Genomic DNA, 7,390 nt, shown 5'->3' on the forward strand with positions numbered 1-7,390 from the left:
AAACAGAAGAATTCAAAAAATGACCACAGCACACCAAAACATTGGCGGGATGCAAAAGTACCCAGCCACGTCAAAAGGATATTACCAAAAAAGACTAAACAGTAAAGGTTATTAATATACAAATAATATCTTAAGATCTGAAAATTCCTGACATTGTACAGCTCATCATATTACAGTTCCAAGTTGAATATCAAATAATTCATTAAAGAAGAGTAATATGTTACCAAAAGTTCCATGCCCAGTGGTCACAATAACAATTCAAAGTATCATCAGACAGGAAGTGACAGCCAAACAGATCTGAATATCGGTAACACGTTACATCTCAGAAGTCACTGCCAAGCAGATCTGAATATCGGTAACACTTTACATCTCAGAAGTCACTGCCAAGCAGATCTGAATATCGGTAACACGTTACATCTCAGAAGTCACTGCCAAGCAGATCTGAATATCAGTTACACGTTACATCTCAGAAGTCACTGCCAAGCAGATCTAAATATCGGTAACACGTTACATCTCAGAAGTCAATGCCAAGCAGATCTGAATATCGGTAACACGTTACATCTCAGAAGTCAATGCCAAGCAGATCTGAATATCGGTAACATGTTACATCTCAGAAGTCACTGCAAAGCAAATCTGAATATCGGTAACACGTTACATCTCAGATTTCACTGCCAAGCAGATCTGAATATCGGTAACACGTTACATCCCACAAGTGACTGCCAAGCAGATCTGAATCTGAACACGTTACATCTCAGAATAATAAAGTTTCAGAACAGATATCAAATAATTTCTTTATACATAAGCTGAGTAATATTTCACGAAAGTTTTGAACGGACGTTGCAATATACAACCAACTGCATGAGAAGGTAAATAAACAGAGAAGGGCTACAATTCAATCATAAATTGAGGTATTGAGCATCCAACGAGTCACACAAAAAACGTTGGAAACACGGGTTTTCCTGAAAAAGGATTCCTGTTACAATTAAGCTTATGCGATTATATACATGTCGTGTAGTCATCTTTTGTCTTCATAAACAGTTTGCATAAATAAAGGCAACAATAGTATACCGCTGTTTAAAAGTCATAAATCGATTGAGAGAAAACACATCCGTGTTACAAACTAAAACCGAGGGAAACACATCAACTATAAGAGGAAAACAACGGAACAACAGAAACACTGAAGTGCAACAAAAACAAACGCCAATGCAACATACATAGAAGCGAACTATTTGATAACAACTGTCATATTCCTGACTTGGTTGTGCGTTTCTCTGTTATGAATGTTTTTGCGTGTGTTTGTGCAGTATTTCTGTCACGTAGTGTTTTAGCGATATTTTTTAATATTGTCATAAAGCGGGAGGTTTGGCATACCATGAAACCAGGTTCAACCCACCATTTGTTCTTAAAATGTCCTGTACCAAGTCAGAATATAGCAGTTGTTATCAAATAGTTTGTTTCTATGTGTGTTGGCGTTTGTTTTTGTTGCACTTCGGTGTTCCTGTTGTTCCTTTGTTTTCCTCTTATAGTTGATGTGTTTCCCTCGGTTTTGGTTTGTAACCCGGATTTGTTTCTCTCAATCGATTTATGACTTTTGAACACCGGTATACTACTGTTGCCTTTATTTGGTACTGGCCATTTTAAGAAAAAATGGTGGGTTGAATCTGGTTTAATGGCTAGTCAAACCTCCCGCTTATATGGCAATGTTATAAATACCGTTAAAATGACAACATTACGTGACAGGAATACAGTATAAATAAATGCTAGAACACTAATATAAAATACGGCTTAATAATTCTTAATATGTTGCACACCTTGAAAATTAACCAGGAAACAAACTTACAATAATGATCTAATGTACATGTTCAATTACATAGAAAGGAGAAGTGTTCAGAAAAATGTCAGTAAAACATAAAATATTGATATGAATATTGACGAGAAAGAGGATATGTTTCAAGATTCCACGCAACTTAAAAGGCAAAGTGTAATTATATTCAGTTATGTTGATCAGGAATTCAAAAGACCTAATTTAGGTTGCTAGATACCACACGTTCCTATTATTGCACAAAACGACCCATCTCTGATTCCAATTAAAGTTGAAAACGAGTCAATTTTTGACGGTAATTGTGTTTGTTGAACTTACATCGGATGGGTGTACGGAAGAAGATACTCTGGTTATATATTATGATATATAAATACATGTTTAAAACGAAAAGCCTACATAAAATGATTTTAAAAAATTACTGTTATCGTACAGAAAAAGAAATAAATTGCAAAATACATGTTGATTAATAAATCTGTACAAGCCCTTTCAGTATAAAACACCTTCAAAGTGGCATTGGTGTAGTTGATATACCTGTGGTATTTCCTCGTATATAAGATCGTCATAATGTGAACGTACATATGTAATACTTTTTAATAAAAATCGTCTTAATGTGTTCGTACATATGTAATATTTTGTAAATACAAATGTTGAAAATAAATTGTAGTTCCTTTGCGACAAAATATGTTTCATGTCGATAGTTTTTGATAGAACAATTTGACAACGCTTTATACAAGATCGAAACCAACTTATTCTGGTTTTCAATGACGTGTGAAGTTGATAGAGCCTTTCAACAACGAACATATCTTTAAGGATGCATCTGTTCCAAAAAAACGTTTTTATTAGAACTAGTAATTAGAAAGATAACATCAAACGATACATTGGGATATTGAAACAATCGTCCTCTTACAAAGGTTTCCTTTGAGTTAAGACACACATATAAAAAAAAATGGTAGACCATACTCCTTAAAAAATATATTAACTAGAAATGTTTCAACTCTTTTAAATCTGAATTGCAGTTCCATGCGATTGTAGAGTATGACCTTCCATTTTCTACATGATAGGTTTCAAAATATTGAAAGTTTACATGTTTGCAATAGTTTTAAAATTTTTCGATTATCTTGTAACATTGTAAATCGATAATATATATCAAAACAGAGCTGAAACTCCTACTAGATATTTTGTGACTTATTAACATCAAATAGAGAGCAAGCAAAGCATTAAATTAATCATTATTTTATTGAAAATGTATAAAAAAATTAATACATGCTGAAGAGGAGCAACATTTAATATCCAACAATCTTACGACATTATGAAAAAATAGCAAGTACTTTTATAAATAATCAAGTAAACATAACATCAACACTAGACGTGTTCTAGATTAACAATTTACTTATGAACAGTACGCAGTTTCAAAAATTCAATTGCAATTAATGAGTATTCATTTTAAATGGAAAAAAAACAGGATATCTGTAACACTGCATTAACTTTATTTAATGACTTTATCAAAAGGTTGTATAATGACAATTATAATTAATTTATACAACTAATTTTCTGATGTACATACTAAATTAACTTATACAATCCTTAATATCAAAAGTACATTTCTATTTTATTTCAATATGCTTATTTCTCTCTGTTCGTGTATGCTTTTCCGATGTCTACACTCCACAATCCTGTAGCGAATAAAATAATAACCATGTATCAAATATTTATTTTATTTCGAATCTAAAAGAGGGACGAAAGATACAAGAGGGACAGTCAAATTCATAGATCGAAAACAAACTGACAACGCCATGGCCAAAAATAAAAAGACAAACAGACTTATTATTGTACAGATGACACAACATAGAAAACTAAAGACTAAGCAACACGAACCCCACCAAAAACTGGGGGTGATCTCAGGTGCTCCGGAAGGGTAAGCAGATCCTGCTCCACATGTGGCACCCCTCGTGTTGCTTATGTTATTACAAATCCGGTAAATAGTCTTATTCGGTAGGTCACATTCGTGAAAAGGGAAGGGTATTGTAGTTACGACATAAGGAACATATCCGATATCATCTGTGAAACGGTTATTCCATAACGGTCAACCAACTCGTGATAGCGTCCGTAAATTTACGAAGGGATGATTTCAACTTCACCATTTGGAACTCTTGGTTTAATATCTTCCTTGTGAGCAGCAATCCTCTATCAAGGAAATCATGATAGGAAATACAAGCCCGAGAATATCGTATCAATTGGGAGATATATACTCCGTATGCAGGCGCTGCTGGAATGTTGCTACATAGAAATGGAAAGTTCACAATTGGGAAGCTGAAATCATCTCTTTTGTCGTAAAGTTTTGTTTTCAACCGACCCTCATTGTCAATTTCTAGATGTACACCAATTTTTTACATTGTTACCTATTTAGTCTGTTTGTTTTGCTCACACATTGTTGTCAAAATAATGGAATTCTATGCGACTGTCATACAAGTGAGAGGTTTAGGTAGCTATAAAACCAGGTTTAATCCACCATTTTCTACATTAGAAAATGCCTGTACCAAGTCAGGAATATGTCAGTAGTTTTTCATTCGTTTGATGTGTTTGATAAATAAAGGCAAGTCAACAGTAGTATACCGCTGTTCAAAAGTCATGAACCTGGTTTTATGGCTAGCCAAACCTATGAGCTTTTGATTTTGTCATTTTAGAAAGGACTTTCCGTTTACAATTTCCTTTGGATTTCGGTATTTTGTTATTTTACTTTTTGATATAACGTATATATGGATTTAGTTAACATAACTTTTTCGTGTCGGTTGATGTCCCTTGACATTAATACTCCACGTCTCTATTTAAGTATTGTGAATACCCTTTATAATGCAGTATAAGTAGTGATTATACATTTTTATGTAATATGCACTTTCATATTAGCCCTTAAACAAACAAATTCATTCACTTTTTAAGACTCGGGAAATTATTTTACAACCAATGCTGGTTGTCCTTTCGTAACCCAGTAGACAACCCTTGTGTGCCGACATGAAATATCACTGTTGCGGTAATTTCCTGTAAAACTGTAGAAATTATTCGAAATACTAAGGTTTTTTCTACAGCCTTCTCTTACTGACAGATGGCTTTCGAAAACAAAAACGGGGAGGGGGAGGGGGGGGGGCTGTTCATGCGCTTCATTTTCGTATTTATTTAGCCTCCCAACAGTTTTGATTCGAGCGCCAGTTAAGAGTTTTTCTGTAGACAAAACAGATGTCTGGCTTTCTCATGTCCTTTTTCATTTTTCGACAATCGCTATTCAAATCGGAATATCAAGGGTATGTCATGAATTGTGTAAGTCTTCACCTTTTGATAAATGCGCATTAATATTTAGAAACATAAGTTATCACTAGTGTCATTTTACGGTTTGCTATTTTTATGTAATATTTCAGTAAAACTAAAACTATGTATGTGTATATGAGTGTGGTTTTTATTTACTTTGTAGTATGTTATTATGCTAGAGACCTTCTTCCTATTCAAATCATCGTTAGCTATACATTGACTAGAACGCCATCTATGTTATTAAGAATGTTTTTAAAATTCTCCTCTGTTATTTATCGTCTAGAAATTGAAACTAACTAAGATGTAACAATGATTTTCATGGAAACAAATTGTGTGCCTGTAAGAATCACGCCATTTTTTTATACTTGATCTGATATGTCATTTCATTTCTGTTTGGTAATCGAGGTCGGTTGTTTTTAAGGAACACTACTTCGATAAATGAAAATATAAACAATTGATATTTAAACAGGCAAACTTTAAGGGTTAAAAGTCTGCATCCATTATCTTCGTTAACTGTGTGAATGAATTGGCGTATTTGTGAAAGGAGTAAAAATAAGTTTATCACAAAAACTATGTTCAACATATTTAAGAAAATATGTTGTCAAATTGTAATGCTAATTTTCAGTTTTGGTTTCTTCAAAAACATGTAAAGTATGGTAACTTGAGACTTTCAATGTAAAACTGTTACACGAAGAGATACTATGACCATAATCTTAATATATTTGTTAAATCACATTAAACGGCACAAATGTTACTGCATCAGATTCGATTTTGACAATTAATGTCTCCATAGTGATTCTCGTGGTCAAAATATCTGAAAACTAAAACCTACTAGAAACGTTGAAGAGTTGGTTTTATCGAAAAAGACTAAAAGTACTGTGAATTTGGGTCAAGGAATCAGAGCTTTGATGAGGGAGATGCATTCCACAATTTGAAATGATTTCCTAAATGGGCAAATTAAGTAAAATAAAGAAAGACAATTAACCTACAACATATACAGATTTGGTATCACGATTACCACCCAAACATTTGGCAAAACACAGTTATCTTTACAGATCCGATTTATGTATTGTAGTCGTTTTAAATCATAAGCAGTTGGTAAAATGCGTCATAGCAAATCTAAATATGTTACACAATTTTCAAATAATCACTGATTTAAATCAATATTATATGTAATACTTTTCCTTATAAATACCTGTTAAATTAAATAGAACATAGTAAATTACATTGAATATCAATACATATAAATCCCAAATGTATATTTGATGTTTTCATACAATTTAAACGGAATCTGACATTATGATAATCATTCATGTTGATAATTTAACCAGGCCCAATTTGTAGAGTGCAACTAAGGCTTTGACCTAAGATGGGTTATGGTTTTTCTATTATAGTCGTTTTTGTTTGATTTTTTGTTGTTGCTCACAACCGTTTTTATGTATTCGCCCATCCTTAGCCTCGACTTCACTTGATGTAGGTTATAACACGTTTGGTGAGGAGAAAAATCGGTATTATTACACAGAAGAATAATTTCATCTGCATTGAATGAAGACAAGTAACAAAGTGAAGGATAATCGCATAGGTATAAAATACTAAGATTTTTACGATGTACTGTGTTCAATGAATAATGAATGCTTAGATGATAAGTTTTGTGGATTTGTTTGTCGTTTTGTAACCTTATCTTGTTTTGTCTTCTTTCTTTTTGCCTTGGTTGGTACATCTTACCATTAGCTTGATGATAGCTAAATTTGTCATATCTAATTAAGTAGTTTTGATAATTGGATATAATGCTTTTTTTACCTTATTACACCTTTGATGAAGGTTACAAGATAGAACTTCTGGAAAAAACAAACAATATAACAAATAAGATGTGACGGTAGCTAAATGATGCTCAAACTCGAAAATCATTTTTGAATATTCAATATACTAAGAGAAGAAAAAAAAACATGAAATCCGAAACGGAGCAATACCGGGTTCGTCGACGGGTTTAGTGTCTCCTGCTTTGCAATATTTATATAGGGTATAGTATGACGTTAAGCCAATCTTTTTGCACAGCAATCAATGCAGTTTCACTGCCATCAGTAAGCTCAATCCAATTTTTTCAACTAAGGAAGGCTTCATTTCTTTTCCGGAGATTCAGTTCTTTTAGACGATACCTGCTGTTTTGTATAGATATTTCAGAACAAATGAAATGGCGTCTTTTGTTAATCTTGATTACCTTCTATATTAAAATAATCGTAATATCAAATTGATCCCAAGGTTAGTAAT

The sequence above is a fragment of the Mytilus californianus genome, unplaced genomic scaffold (assembly GCF_021869535.1).
Source record: "Mytilus californianus isolate M0D057914Y unplaced genomic scaffold, xbMytCali1.0.p SCAF_3, whole genome shotgun sequence".
NCBI lineage: Eukaryota > Metazoa > Mollusca > Bivalvia > Mytilida > Mytilidae > Mytilus > Mytilus californianus.